This window comes from Diabrotica virgifera, chromosome 9 (assembly GCF_917563875.1).
Source record: "Diabrotica virgifera virgifera chromosome 9, PGI_DIABVI_V3a".
Classification (NCBI taxonomy): domain Eukaryota; kingdom Metazoa; phylum Arthropoda; class Insecta; order Coleoptera; family Chrysomelidae; genus Diabrotica; species Diabrotica virgifera.
Window position 1 is genome coordinate 10083504 of NC_065451.1, and position 18750 is coordinate 10102253.

The window sequence follows — 18750 nt, forward strand, 5'->3', positions numbered from 1 at the left end:
TCATTGTTTATAACTTTAAAACGATTCAATTTGAAACAAAGTTGTACAGAAAGAAAATAAAGATAATTTAATTTTGTATGATATACGACTGGTTTAAAATGTCTTACATTATTACCCTTTCTACAAAATAACAATAAATACAAAATAAGGGGGCAAAATAAGCCTGTTTTTATTCAATGTTTTAACTTTGGTTGCACTTAGAAACCTTCTTAATTCGCTTAGAAAATTCTTACAACATACTTAATCCGTCCACCAAATTTCATTAAAATCGAAATAATAGATTTTGCATAATAATTTTGCAATCTACCTAAATTTTTTTTAAAAAGTTCAAATTTTTTAAAAACTTTCTGAACAAAAAGTAGGTCATTTAGAACTTTTCCAATTTTTTTACATATCAAGAGGCCCTATACCTATGTAATACACTTCACAGAATTAAAATCGGATTATAAACTCCTGGACAAAATTAACGCACCACTAATATTTTTCTCAATAATCTTTATTTATTAATAATTTACTGTACGACAAGTTGCCTATGGACCTTGTTTGACAGTGACAGTTATTATGTAAACTAATAATAGTCTTGTTTTAACAATTATTTCTACTAAACTTCGTTTTAGACTAAAAGTGAGTTAAACTTTTCATAAAAAGTGCCGATTAAAGCAAAGTGCTTGTGAGAAACAAGCTTTTTATTGTGATATTTTTCATCACATGCATGTTTGGAAGTTCATTTGCATAAAAATCAAATAAAAAAATGAACCGCCAAAGAAATTTGTCAATGGATGAGGCAGTGCGAGCATCGACTCTCCTAGATGAAGGATATTCAATGCGATACATTGCAGGTTTGTTAGGAAGACATCATTCCAGCATTAGACGCAAGGTGAGACGATATAATGAAACAGGGTCGTACCATCGAAGACCAGAGCAAGGGCGAAAACGTTGCACTAATCAAATTGATGATCGTTTTTTGAGACAACGTGCTCTCAGAGATAGGAGAGTCAAGAGCAATTTTCTAAAAAATGAACTAGCAGATGTTCGTCGCGATATCGTCTCGAACAGTTAGAAGACGTTTACATGAAGCAGAATTGAGCAACAGGAAACCGGCCAAAAAACCCTTGCTTACCAGAGAACACAGGGTTCAGAGATTAAATTTTGCAAGGTTGCATCAAAATTGGACCATCGATGATTGGAAACGAGTTCTTTTCTCCGATGAGACTAGAGTAAGCCTAAAAGCTCCAGATGGTCGTGAGCGTGTCTGGCGAAGGCGAGGAGAAATGTTTGCCAGCTGCAATATCTCTCCTAAAGTACCTTTTGGTGGTGGCTCTAAAATGTTTTGGGGGGGAATTTGTTTCGAAGCTCGTACGGAGTTGGTCCCTATACGTACGAGGTCTATGAATGCCCATTATTACTTAGACAACATTATTGTCGAACATGCCTTTTGCTCCGTTTCTTGGACCTAATTTTTTATTCATGCATGACAACGCTCGTCCTCATGTGGCTCGACAGGTTATTGGCTACCTAAATAATGTTGATATTCCATTATTAGAGTGGCCACCTAACAGTCCGGACATGAATCCTATAGAGCATCTATGGAATTATCTAAAAAAAAAAGATTCGAAGTCGTAGACCCCCTATTGCCAATCACAACCAATTCATTGAGGCCGTTATTGAAGAATGGGAGAATATTCCGCAAGCTTTTGTTGAACATTTGATATCAAGCATGCCTCGACGTATAAATGCAGTCATAAGAAGTAGAGGAGGACCTACACGGTATTATTGTTGACCCAGATGCATTTTATTGTGTTACTTTACTGATTTTTTTCTTTTTGCAATTTGGAGTTATGCTAGCTTATTTACGCATTTCCGGCAATAATAAATTTTTAAAGAAACAATATGGCAAATTAGGGTCATAATAAAGTCATGTTGGACTTATTTGTAGGTGTTTATTATTATTTCAATGTAACTTAGTTTTATTTTGTGTTCATAGTATAAATATTTAGATTAATTAAAGTGGTGCGTTAATCTTGTCCAGGAGTTTATTTAAGCGGCCTCAGCACTGTTTTAAAGGTATGTACAGTCGGAAAAATGAAAGAATACCCATGAACGAACATATAAAACACGCTGTATTTTCCGGTCACCGTGTCACAAAGAAAATTGTTCAACGCAAGTACATGTAACAATAATTATTACATGTACTTGCTCTGGCCAATTTTTTGTGTGACACGGTGACAGGAAAATACAGCGTGTTTTATATGTTCGTTCATGGGTATTCTTTCATTTTTCCTACTGTATACACATTTTTTTGGCTTATAAATAAATATAGTGAGGACGTTTGAGTTGGAATAACTTCATTTTCTCGAGAATGGGCGACTCGTAGAGGTAAATCCCGAAACAGGTCGATTTTTATATTTAAATTATAATTTTTTGGCATATATATCATAATAGTGACGTCATCCATCTGGGTGTGATGACGTAATCAATGATTTTTTAAATGAGAATAGGGATCGTGTGCTAGCTTATTCGAAAGTTTATTCAATTCTCTATTCATTAATATAGACATTAACATAATTATTTATACAGGGTACCCAAATTTTGTTTTTTTAATTTAATTAATTTAGACAAAAAGAAGAAAGTATATAATTTATTTAATTCGAAATACATTTTACTGTAAATAATTGATGGATTCGACCGTTACTTGATGGAAGTTCATTTTATCTAACAATAAAACACTGAAAACGTTTGTTTTCTATACTTCCACAAAATTTATTATATCTAAGTGACTACAGCTGTTTCGGCGGAGTGCCTTTCTCAAGTAATATAGTTTACAATGTGTTTGCCTTTTTAATCTTCAACTGAAGAGGTTGAGGAGTGGGGAGCTGTTTGTCTCGAGTTGGTCATTCAGAATTATATCTGTATTTTTCAGTTTATTAATTTCCATAGATTCAACATTTTACTGTTGTCATAAAACAGAAAAAAAAATGTTTATTTGATAAATAACTGAAAGATGAATTTATTCCAACTCAAACGTCCTCACTGTATTTGTTTATAAGCCAAAAAATTGTTTATAACCTTAAAACAGTGCTGAGGCCGCTTAAATAATACAATTTTAGTTCTGTAAAGTGTATTAGATAGGTAGAGCGCCTCTTTATACTTATGTAAAAAAAATAGCAAACTTCCAAATGGTCTACTTTTTGATCAGAAAGTTTTTAAAATTTTTTAACTTTTTTAAAAACATTTAGATTGCCAAATTATTATGCAAAATTTATTAAGTCGATTTTAATGAAATTTGGTGGACGATTTAAGTATGTTGTAAGATTTTTCTAAGCGAATTACGAAGGTTCTATGTGCAACCAAAGTGGTTGAAAAACATTGAACAAAAACAGGCTTATTTTGCCCCCTTATTTTGTATGTATTACTATTTTGCAGAAAGGTTAATAATTTAAGACATGTCTAACCGGACGTATATGATACAAAATTCAATTATCTTTATTTTATTTTTCCACGACTTTTTTACAAAATGAATCGTTTTAAAGTTATCAGCAAAGAAAGTAGAAAAAAATCGATGTTTTTCGAAATTTTTACATATTTTAATTTTTTTATTAATGTTCCGGGCACATTTGAGATAGATAGATAAGTCAATTATTATTATTGAAGTTGTCACCTAACTTTATTTGTAAAAATCCGAATGCTACCTCGCACATCCAAAAATAGACGTTTTTTTCACAGATCCGCCCTGGTCTAAAGAAAAAAAAATGATTATAAACAAATTTTCAAATCAATTATTTTCAAATTAACATTAGTGCCACGACACAACAAATTGGGCACGACACCATAATATACGTAGGTATACTTGGTAATTTAAGACAAACACATTAAGCTGACGTTAGAGCTAACCACTAAATACAAAAAATCTTTTCGTCACTCTAGTATTATTATACACACAATTTTTGTTTTAATTGAATCCTCCGTCAGACATAATTACTCCCTCTTTAGCCGCCAACTTATGCCGCTCCTGTTTCTGGCATCCCCTGATCCGGACAGAGAGTTCCGTCGCCATCTTGTTCCCTTCCGTTTCGTTCCCGCCGTGATTTTACATGTTGTTCGTTGTGTTTGTTTAATCAAGCAGGAACTAGCCTACCTCGGGAAAATTTTAGTAATTGAACATCGAAAAATGATCGGTTAATGATTTCGATTAAATGCGATTAAATCGAGCGAGGCTGCAAAACGGAGTTAGTGATTAGATGTGTATGGAGCTGTCGGTCGGTAGATTTTTAACAATGAGTTGTTGTGTGACACAAAAACTGTACTATCAACTACATCAAGCAGCATGGAGCAATACCGAATACATTATAATAAAAATCAAAGGTCAATGTTATCCCAAAAAATTGGAAAACTGATGCAAAGAAAAAGAAAAGCCAGAAAAATATGGCGAAAACCGGAACTGCAAAAAATAAAAATGTATTAAACAACCTCACCCAACAGTTAAAACGAGAAATAGATATATAATCAAAAATTTAATCGTCCAATGCTAAACGATCTGACATGTGACCAATCCACTGTCTACTCGTTGTTGAAATTTTCAAAAAGAATAAGTAGGTGAATAAATGAGGATACTGATAGGTCACCTTCCACGTGATGGAAAACAAAAAGCAAATCTATTCTCTTTATTCCAAAATCATGAAATGGAAAATAATCATTAAATTGAAATAGACCAGTACTAAGAATCTGTTTTTAGGTGGATGTGAGAGGTGGCATTCAGATTTTTGCGGATAAAGTTAGGTGATAACTTCGTTAATAATAATTGATTTATGCTCCTTCTCAAATATGCCCGGAACATTAATAAAAAAAATAAAATATTTAAAAATTTCAATTCGTTTTTTTTTCTACTTTTTTTGCTTATAACTTTAAAACGATTTATTTTGGAACAAAGTAGTATAGGAATCAAACAAAGATAATTAAATTCTATCAGATGCGATTGGTTAAAAATGTCTTAATTTATCACCCTTGCTGCAAAATAGCAATAAATATAAAATAAGGGGGCAAGACAAGCCTGTCCTTATTCAATGATTTTCCATCACTTAGGTTACACTTGGAACCTTCCTAATTCGCTTAGAAAATTTTTGTAATGTGCTAAAACCGTACTAAAACCGATTTTGCAATCTAAACTTTTTTTAAAAAATTAATTTTTTTAAAAATCTTGCACAACAAAAACTAGAACATACAAAGATTTGTCAATTTTTTTACATATAAAGAAGCACTCCACCTATCTAATGCACTTTACAGAATTGAAATCGGATTGTTTAAGCAGCCTCAGCAATGTTTTAAAGTTAAACAATTTTTTGGCTTTATTATAAACAAATTAGTCCTGTGGCCAGGAGGGGGTGCTACGGGCTCCTTTATTTAGATGGACTTACCCAAGATTTTTATGTATTTTTTGACCCGTAGAACACGATTTTTTTGGGTAACAGTTGATCCGGATGTCGATAAGATTGTTATAAACAAAGAACTAGAGGAATTACATAACATCGATTTTTCGCAAAATAAACATTTTTTGTATTTCTTGGGTAATTCTAAGCAAAAAATGTTCTTACAAGTTTTTTCGTAGGGTGCATAGTTTTCGAGATAAACGCGGTGGAACTTTCAAAAATTCGAAAAATTGCAATTTTTGAACGCGAATAACTTTTAATTAAAAAATAAAATAGCAATTCTGCTGACAGCATTTGAAATTTTAATTCAAATTATACCGGTTTTAATTATTTGCATTGCTAAAAATTAATTTTTTTATTATTAAATAAAGCTATTTGTTTATAAGCCAAAAAATTGTTTATAAGTTTAAAACATTGCTGAGGCCCCTTAAATAATCCGATTTTAATTCTGTAAAGTGTATTAGATAGGTAGAGCACCTAATTATATGTAAAAAAATTAGACAACTTCTAAATGGTCTACTTTTTTGTTCAGAAAGATTTTAAAAAATTTGAACTTTTTTAAAAACATTTAGATTGCAAATTAATTATGCAAAATCTATTTGGTCGATTTTAATGAAATTTGGTACACGGTTTAAGTATATTACAAAGAATTTCCTAAGCGAATTACTAAGGTTCTAAGTGCCACCAAAGTGGTTAAAAACATTGAATAACAACAGGCGTATTTTGCCTCCTTATTTTGTATTTATTGCTATATTGCAGAAAAGGTAATAAGTTAAGACATTTTTGACCAGTCGTATATCATACAAAATTCAATTATCTTTATTTTATTTCTCTACGACTTTGTTCCAAAACGAATCGTTTTAAAGTGATAAGCAAAGAAAGCAGAAAAAAATCGACGTTTTTCGAAATTTTTAAATATTTTAATTTTTTTACTGGTCTAAAACCGATGTGATGAATAAACACCATGTAAACAATACCGCACGACCAAATTCACATTGTATTAGACATTTGGACGCGCACTGGGGTTGACGTTCGGTTTTTCCAAATTTTTTAAATTGTATTTTGGTATAGCTGTTGCCGTTGTTGTTACTCTTTGTTTTTATATTTTGATTCTTTCTGCTACCAAACAGAGTACATACATTACTCCAGGATTTTTAACCTTCCTCGGCTAGGTGCTACTTTTGCTACTTATTATTATATTATGTACCTACTATTATTTGCGCATTTTCCTTTAAAGGAACGCAATAAGCAACGTGAACAAGTTCTTTTTAGTGTTCTTTTTATTTATCAGTATTCTACAAAACGATGTTTTGGTTCTTTTGACCATTTTGGTCTGTATTGCTTGTTTGTTTGCTCTGGTGTTAGGTATGTCATTTATCTGTTTTGCCATTGAATGTGTTTTTATCTGTGATGTATATTTGTTATTTATTAGATTAGTAAAATAAACTACGAATTCGACAATAGAGTTCTGTACTTCCTTTATTCCTGTTCTTCCTGTGTTAATTATTTATAACACACAATTGCACATTTGCATTATTTAATTGTCTCAGGTGTTTTAACCACCGCACTTTACATATTAATCCCATTTAGTACATAGATGCCATTAACAGTTAATAAACGTTTATGTGACAGTTAATTTTCCAATTAACTATAATTTGAGTATCAAGATCGTCAAGAACAATTTCGAATAGGCATCCATCTCTGGTGCTCATAAAACACTATTAAAATACTAATAAGAGAAGAGAAGAGAAGAGAGACTCGGTCAAGAAGTTGTAACAGGTGTGAAGGCTGTCTGGGATTGCTTTTTCAAAGGTCAGGTCCGAACTCGAGATTTTTGTTAGTTTCATAGTTTCACTATATTTTCATAGTTTTAAAAATGAGAAGAGTTTTGATGATAGTGTGATATTTGCTAATAATGTGTAACGGTTAAATAGTCTTTCATAATTAGTTATATGTTATTTTTATTTTATTTTATTTTATATTTATATTTTAATGATATTTAATATTTTTTAATTTGTCTTTTCAATCATAATTTCCCCTTTGTTCTCTTGGCCACTCATAACAATTTATTTTGGATGATAACTACTCTTCCGATATTGGCCAAATAGTAACTATGTATAACTCAGCTATATCTCCATTCTATATTATACTACAATAAATCGGTTGTCAGCATATTTGATAGGATACTGGCATACCCAAAATATGGGAAGTGAATGGTATTCATCCATATCTTTATTTAAGGAATATCATTTCGTTGACCACCATTTAGTATATTTTAGTATATACTCAGTATATTTGTAATTGTATATAATCGTATATCTATGGTGATGTTGATATTGTTGATATTGGGGTTCCTCAGGGTTCAATACTGGGACCTTTAATATTCATATGCTATGTTAATGATATGCCCAAATATGTCAGATCAAATAACATATTTATGTATGCAGATGACACAACTATTGCTACATCTGCTTTAAGTGTTGAGGAATTAACTGTCTTACTAAATGTTATATCAGAAGACTTTAGAGGATGGTGTAAAAAGAATGCTTTGGTTGTTAATGCTAAAAAGACCACTAGCATGCAATTCTACTATAGATCTAACTCAAGTCAGCAGTTCTCTATCAAAGTAAATGATAGCATGGTTCATTCGACAACTACCACTAAACTTTTGGGTTTGTATCTAGATAGTAATATGAGCTGGGAATCTCAAATTAATCACGTTTGCAAGAAAATAAATAGTAGCTATTACGCAATTTTACAATTAAAAAGTTTTTTTACAATTGAACAGTTATTGAATATTTATTATGCAATTGTGTATTCTCACTTGGCCTGTAATATAAATCTTTGGGGTAGTGCTGTGAGTGCTACAAGAGTATTTGTCTCTCAGAAAAGGATAATTAGATTAATTTTCAATTTGCCATACAGGTTTTCATGTCGACAATATTTTAAAAAATATAACATTTTAACAGTACCTTCTATTTATATCTTTAAATGTATACTGTATGTAAAATCTAATATAACTACGTTTCATTCAAACTCTTATTATCATCAGTACCCCACTAGACAAAATGACTTTATAAGACTACCAAAACATAATACTGGACGATACGAAAAATCCCAGTATTATATGGGTATAAGACTTTTCAATCATCTTCCCAATGGTATTAGATCTGAAATAAACCCAAATAAATTTCGAGGCAAACTAAAATCGTACCTATTGCAAAATTGTTTCTATAGTGTAAGCGAATATATGGGTGATGTAAATAATTAATTCTATGTAATGTTTGTATTTTATCTTATAATAATTTTTAAGTGATATTTTATATATGCATATACAGTAGAACCCCGATTATCCGGGTGAGGATTATCCGTGCTATGATTTTCTATTACTCAAGTTGTGTTTTTGAGGTTTTATCAAAATAGCGTCATCGTAAATCACTTGACGGAAACTCTATATCACGAAAGAGAGACTCATAATGAAAGATTTATTTTTTTCTGTTATTTTTTATGGTAGGTACATATGTATGTGTATACGTACATATGTATTATACATAAGAAATACAAATACATGTTCGGATTATCCGTGCTTTTCAATTATCCGTGCCACACTTCGGTCCCGAGGAGCACGGATAATCGGGGTTCTACTGTATTTGTATTTTAAACTGACGTATCCTATATCATGTAAATGATCTTGCAGGACAAATAAAGTATTCTATTCTATTCTATTTAACAATGCTCTATATTATGTTCGATTAACATTTTGTTGTCTTTGTCATGCCCCGCCTGACACCAGCTCTAATCGTTGAAGATAGTTTGTCCTATATTTCTCTGGCCTTTTGGCCAACTGCTCCAGAATCCATCCAGCGAAAACACGACATTGTTTATGGTTATTTACCTTCTGAGTCAGTTGAAGTTTTTATAGTTTAAAGTAACTTTATTATACAGGGTGAGGCAAATAAAGGGCCTATTAGAAATGTCTCGAGAACTAAAGACAACAGAATCATGAAAATTTGAATTAAGGGGTTTTGAATAGTCATCTATTTAATGAAAATATTTTCATCTTTGCTACTTCCGGTTATACCGAAAGTTGCTTATAACTTCGTTTTTTTTAAATGGGCACCCTGTGTATTTTTACATTTTTGGATTCTCTTCGATGTTTTCTTTCTTAAAATATGAGGTTTAGTAATGTTATACAGGGTATTTTAAAAAATAATTAAGTTTTTTTATTAATTTCGTAGCAACATTGACACCCTGTAGAATTGTAGTAGTTTGACATCTAAAACTCTACTTACGTTCAAATGATTTTTAATATAGTTTACTCTTGTTTAGAATCATTAGTATAGCTAAATTTTTAATTTATTATACAGGGTTGGTCGAAACTCGGAATGAGTATTTTCTGAGTTTTCTTAAATGGAACACCCTGTATTTTAGTATTGTAATGAAATGATATTTTATGGTACTTTTTTATTTCTTAAGCATTCCCTATACCTAACTGTTTTAATTTGTGCTTAATTGTTAATCGCACCAACAATCTTATCTACGTAGGTATTTTGATAGCTAAACCATTATTGGTAATTTTAAGGATCAGTCTGGATTAATATGTATTTATTTCTGAAAAATTATTTGTGATTGAATTTTTTCACGGCCAAACTAATAAAATTTTATGTATTTTTTGTTTCAATTAATGTTTAGCTTGAATCACCAATAACCTACAAATTAAAGCAATTAGGTACAGGGAATACTTATAAAATAAAAAAGTACCATGAAATATCATTTCATTACAATAATAAAATATAGCGTGTTCCATTTAAGAAAACTCAGAAAATATTCTCAGAGTTTCGACCAACCCTGTATACTAAATTTTCAAAATTAGCTATACTAATGATTCTTAACAATAGTAGACTATATTAAAAATGTTCCATTTAAGAAAACTCAGAAAATATTAACTCCGAGTTTCGAGCAACCCTGTATACTAAATTTTCAAAATTAGCTATACTAATGATTCTTAACAATAGTAGACTATATTAAAAATCACTTGAACGTAAACAGAGTTTGTAATGTCAAACTATTACAATTCTCCAGGGTGTGAATGTTGCTACGAAACTAATAAAAAAACGTAAATATCTTTTAAAATACCCTGTATAATATTACAATACCTCATATTTTAAGAAAGAAGATATTGAGGAGAATCCAAAAATGTAAAAATATACAGGGTGTCCCATTTAAAAAAAACGAAGTTATAAGCAACTTCCGGTATAACCGGAAGTTGCAAAGAGATAAAAATATTTTCATTTAATAGATCAACCTTCAAAAGCCCTTCATTCCAATTTTCATGATTCTGTTACCTTTAGTTCTCGAGATATTTCTAATAGGCCAGTTATCTGCCTCACCCTATATACGACAGGAAGCTGTTTTGGTAGAAAAATAAAAAACTCAAGAGATTACAAAAGTTGTAAAGGTTACTTTACATGGTATACATCGTATTCGTAGACCTTTGAAAAGCCTATAACTGTGTCCAAGTTAACAACCTGTGGAAAGCAATCGAAAATGACGGAGTCGACAACACCTACATAAATGCCGTAAAATAATTTTACAGATAATGAATGTAGAATAAAAGTCGAAGAAAAAGCACTATACTTAGAAACGTTTAAAGTCGCCGATAAAGGACTTCGACAAGGATGCTGCCTATTGCCAATCTTATTTAAACTTTGTATAGATAAAATATTAAAAAATTGGAATAAGAATTGTGGACAGATGGGGGTAAAAATTGATGACAACTAGATCCATAGCCTTTTGTTCACCAATGATCAAATAATTTTAGCAGAAGACAAATACGACATCGTCTACATGATAAAAAAGCTGGAAGAAAAACTTAGAAGTTGCGGTTTGAAAATTTATCATATACCTTACCGACAAAAAGGCAGAGGTACGAAATAATCCAAGATCGAAACGGGTCTTGAAACAAACCCTACAAAGAAGGAAACATCTTTCTTTACATCATATTTCAATAAATTAATAGGAATAATTCAGACTTACCACATACTGCGGGTTTTTTCACTAATAACACTCTATAAATTACCGTTGTGTGGCTTGTGGAAGTTAGAATGGAATGAAATGGCCTTTAGCCAGACATTAAAAATTTAGTGGTATAGACATTTTTATTAGGTATTTTGGGAAAAAGAGAGTTTAGAGAGTTTATTTTCGTGGGAAATTTTGCGTTAATTCAATAATATAATCGTAGCCAAACTAATTTAATGACATTGGAACTGAACTACGGAATATGTACTTAGAATTAATGGAAATAGTCTACAGTTTACAAAATGTTATATGTCCAGTGATCACCAGAATTATAAATTCAAAGAAAAATAAAACGTTACAGCTTCTCGTTGAATTCGTTTCAAATTTGATCCCATAAAGTCTGACCTGCCATCATATTTTCTTCTTCTTCTTTTCCAATAAATCACAGCAGTAATGATCGATATCTGATCGGTAAAAAGTTTAAACTCAACCAACGGTGTCCGTGTCGTCTTTTTAAACTTACGATAACCAGTTTTTACTCAGCTTCCTCTACGTCATTGTATCAAAGGCATTTATTAATAACTTAGCTTTAAATGCCGATCGTAATGTAAGGTCGTTCATGATTCAAATAGTCTATGTTGTGAAGCCACTCCCATATGAAAAAAATTTTGGCTAGGTTTCTTTACGGTTTCCTGTTCAAAAATGTCCCCACAAATCAAAAGGGTGCCGGGCGAAATTTTTGGACAGAAATTGTTTATACAGTATGTCCCTGTAAGTTGTATCCATATGGAAAACTTTTTTATTATTAATTTTACGAAAAAAAGTTATTCTTCATAAAAATCTCTGCTTGGTCCAAAACCTAGAGTTTAACCATCAAATATCAAATTTTTTGAATATTATACGAGGTATGTCAAAAAGTTCGAATTTCACTCAAGAGTAAAGTAGCATTATTTTTCACAATATTGAAAATTGCTATTATGAAAAGTTGTTTGGAATTAAAAACTATATTCTAGTATGCAATTACATCCTTCTAATTGAAAAATTTTTTTTTTGAAAAATTTTGGATAACTAACAATATTTTCAGTTATTTTTTATTATGATGTCTGAACATTAATTGTCGAAAATTTTTTTAACTAAATACGTATTTTCTGAAAATACAATTATATAATAAATATACTTACAATCATAAAATGTATTAAAAAAAAAAACAAAAAAGAAAGTTTCTATTGGGACTCGAACCAGCGCTGATAAGGGCGGTTGGTATTGGAATTTATTCGCCTTCTCCGCTTAGCCACGGACACTATGTGTCATTATTTACGAAGATCGACTAACTAAACGGATTAAACTTGTGATATTTTGATATTTTGAAAATTGATCAAATTATTTTAATTTTGAATTGAAATGATTTAGAATTGAAAAAATACAACAAAACATAGAGTAAAAAACAATATATTAGGTGAATATTGATAGAAATTTTGATGGTAATCAAATTATATAAATAAAAGTATTACATACTATGTATTTTGGCAGATCAAATAGGTAGCTTTATACCCATGATACATTAACAATTATTACGTACCTGTTGCTTTTAAAAACTATTTAAAAGTCACTACAATATTATAAACTTTTTTGTTTCTGTCCTCACAACAATAAAACTAATATATTATACATTTGTTTACCTTTACCTTTACCTCCAAACCACAGCTGCCATATCGGATAATTTTTGACATGTCATTTGAACATCCAATCAGAACAAAGTTATAATGCGCATGCGCCGGGCTGATAGGTTTTAACATATAAAAAAATCACCCTCTATCGCCGGTAAAGAAGTATAACTTCAAAAAGCCACAAAAAATAGAGTTACATCAATTTTTATTTAGAAGTGAAAATACACAAACTAATTCTTTGAAAAGGTTGTCAAAACCAAACTTTCAATATAATGGGTTACCACGACGACGATATTGGTTTCCTTGACGACGATTCAAAACCATTGTAATTGTCTACTGATCTGACTTTTAAATATTATGTCAAAATAATTTTATTTCATCGAATTATCAGTAGTAATTGCACAAGAGCTCTAAAATTATCGAATTTTTCCCGAGTGACACTTTGACAGTTTTAATTTCACGACCCGAAGGGGAGTGAAATTATGGGTCGTAAAATTATGTCAAAGTGTCATGAGAGCAAAAATTCGATAATAATTTTAAAGATCGAGTGCAATTTGCTGCGATTATTTCATGAATAAAACTGTTCGAAACCAAAATTTTATTGTAATTTATTTATGTAAGTACAGATTAGTACAATGAAATACACAGTTCTTATAAATACTTGACGGTTGAAAATCATCACTTTTATAATTTTTAAAACATTAATTGTCATTAATGTCACTGAATGTATTTTTTCGTAGCAACGAAGGGCATCTGACGTAATATACTTGACGACGGGATATTATCAAAAATTATCGGGTATAATATCACAAGAGAGTGAGAATAAATTGAAAATAATGCGACAGTTTTTCGAAAATTTGTTGTCTGGCAATAGACACGAGAGCCCGCAGGGCTCGAGTGGCTATTGCCCAATGCCAACAAACTTGAGTAAAAATTAAGCATTATTTTCTTATTTATTCTTACTGTCGTGTGATATTTGTAAGATTATTTTTTAATGCGTATATTATGGATATTTTCTTAAATGTGAAAGTTGTCAAAATAGGAAACTGGTTACCATTAAACAGAAACAATCTACTTAAAAAAATTCTATCGGTAATTTTCTACAGTAGATAATTCTCAGTATAATTTTAATCTGATTGGACAGAATTAAACACGTGATCAAATATCTTACTATACGATTGGAGTTTAAAATCATTAAAAAATAATCACTTTAATTTTTATTTCTGTAGCTTTCTATTGGTCAGAATCTTCAATAAATGAAATAATCGCGCTAATTTCATTAAAACATGAACACAATAAGATAAATTTGAAATAAATTAGTAAATGATATTTAAATATTAGTTTATTGCATGTATTATAATATATTATAATGCCATATTACAAGGTATTTTACTTTCCCGCACGCCGTAACCAAACCTAAAAAAATATTTCCGGAGTAAAAAAGGTGATCTTTTGAATTTGTTTAAAAAAATTGTTTAAATAATTTCTGCTAAAAAATTTCGCTGGCTACTCTTCGGATTTGTTTAAGGGAATATTTTTGAACAGCAATCCGCAAAAAAACCGAATCAGAATTTTTTTCATACGTGAGCGGCATCACAACATGAACTAATGTAAGATCGCTAGAGATCTAAAAGAATCTCTTATTGAACTCCGAGTAAAAAGTCTTTTATCTGGGATCGATTATGGATTTTTTTTTGTAAATACATAGAGTAATGCTATTTATATTTATAAGGTTTTCTGAAAAATTAATTTAGAAAAAAGCTGACGTTAATCGAACAGATTGCGATCTTTAGTATAGAAAATGAGTTGGAAATATGTGAATGGCACTATATCGTTTAAAGACATTCGTGAGAATAACGTATCATTTGCTTTATTGGAATAAGATATTTCATATTCTCATACATATCATATCATACATTACATACATGTCATATCACAGCATAGATAATTGATTTCATAGAAATATATCAATAGAACGAAACACATAGAAAGAAAATATTTTATGTTTTAGCTAGTGTTAACAAAATGAATCAGGGATACAAAATGGGTTACCGAACCATGAGCATACTTTGCTACGCAGATGATGCAATCTTAATAGTCGAAAACGAAGATGGCTTACAACGCCTACTACAAAAATTTAAAATAACCGCCAAGAAGTATAACCTGACACTATCAACAGAGAAAACCCAATCGATGGTAATATTCAAGAACCCAATTAGATGTAAATTAGTAGTGGACGACCATATAATTGAACATGTAATAATGTAGATACTTGGGTGTGGAAATATCTAGCGACAGGTATCTGTGGCGAGAAACAAAACAGCAGGCAACGAAAGCAGCAAGAATACCTGGTTTCCTGAGGGATATGATCTGGCGGAATAAATATATGAGCACCGAAAGCGAAGTCGGCATTAATAAGACATGTGTTAGACTAGGGGTGGGCAAAAGCCGGCCCGCGGGCCGGATCCGGCCCTTTTACTTACTTTATCCGGCCCGTTGAGAAATCCCGCAAACAATTTTTTAAGAGCATAGGCGCAATGCTTTTTAAATGCATTCATTTTTTTCGAATCCTGAGAAAACTAATAAGTATTTTTGAAAAATTTAAACGCTGAATGAAATATTACATTATTGCCGAAGGCCGAAAGTCCCTGAAAACTTCCATGTTTATTTTGATAAATCACAGGGGTGAAAAAAAAAGAGGAAATTTAATGTGTTCTTTAATTTCAAATATCTCATTCAAAAGAAACTGTTTGTTTATTCTAAGCGATTTTCGGCCGTCGGTAATAATGTAATCTTTCACTCTGCGTTTAAATTTTTCAAAAATGTTTTTTAGTGTTCTCAGGTTTTGAAAAAAAAAATGCATTTAAAAAGCATTGGTCCGAAATTTTGCGCCTACGCTCTTTATCTCTGTTATGCGATTTTGTTAAAATCAACAGTATTAGTGTTCGTAGCGTTCAATGAAATGAATCTCTATCTTCTATTTTTCTTAAAAGCATCTATGTTTAACCCGGTCCAGGTGCGAATATTTTTCGGCCAGTGTATTTTTGTCGTCTACCAGGACCCTTTTCTTTCGATTTTACCCTTCATAATCAGCTGCTGCAACAACTTACAACAACGTACTTATCATTTCTAAGTTTGTGCCCTTTCTTCTTGCTGTCTTTCTCCTTTTAATGATTTCTCGCCATTTCGTTCGTAATACGATCGGTCCATGGTATGTTCAAAATTCTCCTAAAAAGCCACATCTCAAAAGCTTCCAGCTTTCTCATTAAGTCAGCATTAACATTACAGTAAACGAGAAAAGAGTGGACATACCATTTTTATTATTATCCCGATTTTTTATAGGGTTCTCTGCCTTCCGGTTCCCAGTTTCCAGCTTCGTTCTTCCGTCGTTGCGTTCGCCAGGGTGAGTGAAGGTTACTTTTTGACATTACCTTCTGAATGCCACAGAAATAGGATTGTTTCGGCCCTCCTCTCTTCTTTCCCTTGGCGTCAATTTTAAAAGTTGTTTTGGCAGACTGTCGTCGTCCATTCCTTTTACATGACCATACCAGATCGGTTGTCTCTTTGAATTTCGTCGATGATGGTTGACTTGACATAACGTTTTACCATTTGATATCAGATTTGCAGACTGAATCTTTGGTTACTCAGAAATTTCCTTATTTTCATAATAAGGCTGCTCTTAAATTTCCGAATTTCATTTTTGTCTGGATCCTTGTCATGGCTTAATATAATGGACTGCATTAAACATTTCGTAATTTTACTGGGAACAAATGGTTTGCATGTACACCCACACCCAACTATGACAATTTATTATTAGTATTATCTATTATTAACAGTCAAATGTCTTTCTCCAAATTCTTTAAAATTATACTTATAGTATTGTTGTCAAAAAAATTTCTTGGGCAGAGAAAAACATCTACCAAAAACATTAGCGTGTGCGCAGCGTACATACTGGGTATGGTATAGGTCTCCGGCCCGGGAGACATTTTGAAAATTCCATCTTGGCCCGCGCTTAAAAGTATTTGCCCACCCCTGTGTTAGACCGTACTGACATACGCAGCTGAGACAAGGGCCGAGACAACAAAGACCAAACAAATAATCAGAACAAAAGAGATGAAAACTCATAAGATCCATAAGGTATCACAATCAAAGATAGAATACGAAACGAAGACACATTGAGAGTGCTAGGCGTTCAAGACGTAGTGTGATGGAAAGAGCACGACGACGCATGTGGAGAGACCACGTAGATCGGATGGACCCTGAACGTATGGCGAAATGGGCGAAGACACAGAAGCCTAACACCAAGCGACCCATAGGAAGACTCAAAAAAACGATGGTATGAGAGCTGGAGCACCGGACTGCAGCAGAGACTGTAACAGAAGAAACAGGATATAGTCCTATTAAAAGAAGAAGAAGAAGAAGAAGAAGAGAAAAAACATATAGACACATTCAGTAACGCCGTTTTCGCCTTGTCTATAAGAAATAGTCGATTTCAACGGTTATCAACCTTTTTGAGTTACGTACCACCTACAGTTCTTTTTATTACTTTTGGTACCACCTATATTTTTAGATTGTATTATCAAGACTGACTAAGTACTACTTTTTTATTTTTTTTGTGTTTTGTGTACCACCGCAAATAATGACATGTATGTACCACCAGTGGTTGTTGAGAAACGCGCTAGTCTATTTCGTTCCTTATATTTCTATCAGGGGTTTTCCAGGTCCAATCTCACATTTTATCCTTTTCCGTGATAACTTGATGAAAAATTTTGCAACATTGCTTTCCACTCATAAGTGCCTCCAGGAAGATCATAGTAATGCGTAGAATTTTTTTTTTAATTTTTTTTGTTTTTTTAATTTTTTTTTTTGTGGAATTTATGGCTTTGGTGAGAACCAATTAGCTTTAAAATTGTTAGAAATATACAGCGTGTCTACTTGAGTTGGAAACATATGGGAAACTTTTTTATTATTAATTTTACGAAAAAAAGTTATTCTTTATAAAAAGTTCTGCATGCCCCAAAACCTAAGATTCAATTATCAGATATCAAATTTTCTCAATATTATACGAGGTATGTCAAAAAATATGAATTTCGGCTAAGGGTAAAGTACCTTTATTTCTCTCAATATCGAAAATTCTTATGATAAAAAGTTGTTTGGAATTAAAAACTAAGATGAAATATGCAATTACATGCTTCTTATTGAAAAAAAAATATTTTTCTCAAATTTATGGATACCCAACATCGTTTTTAATTATTACAAATATCATAACTCGTTTATTATTCATTTTACGAAAAAAAGTTATTCTTCATAAAAAACTTTGCATGGTCTAAAATCTAAGACACAACCATGATATATCAACTTTTATTAATTTTATACGAGGTGTGTCAAAAAATATGAAATTCGCTCAATATTATAGCACCTTTATATTTCACAGTATTTCAATTAGAAGGATGTAATTGCATATTGACACATAGTTTTTAATTCTAAACAACTTTTTTAATAACCGTTTTCCATATTGTGAAAAATAAAGGTACTTTACTCTTGAGTGAAATTCATATTTTTTGACATAACTCGTATAAAATTAATAAAATGTCATATCTGTTGGTTGAATCTTCGGTCTTAGGACATACAGAGATTTTTAT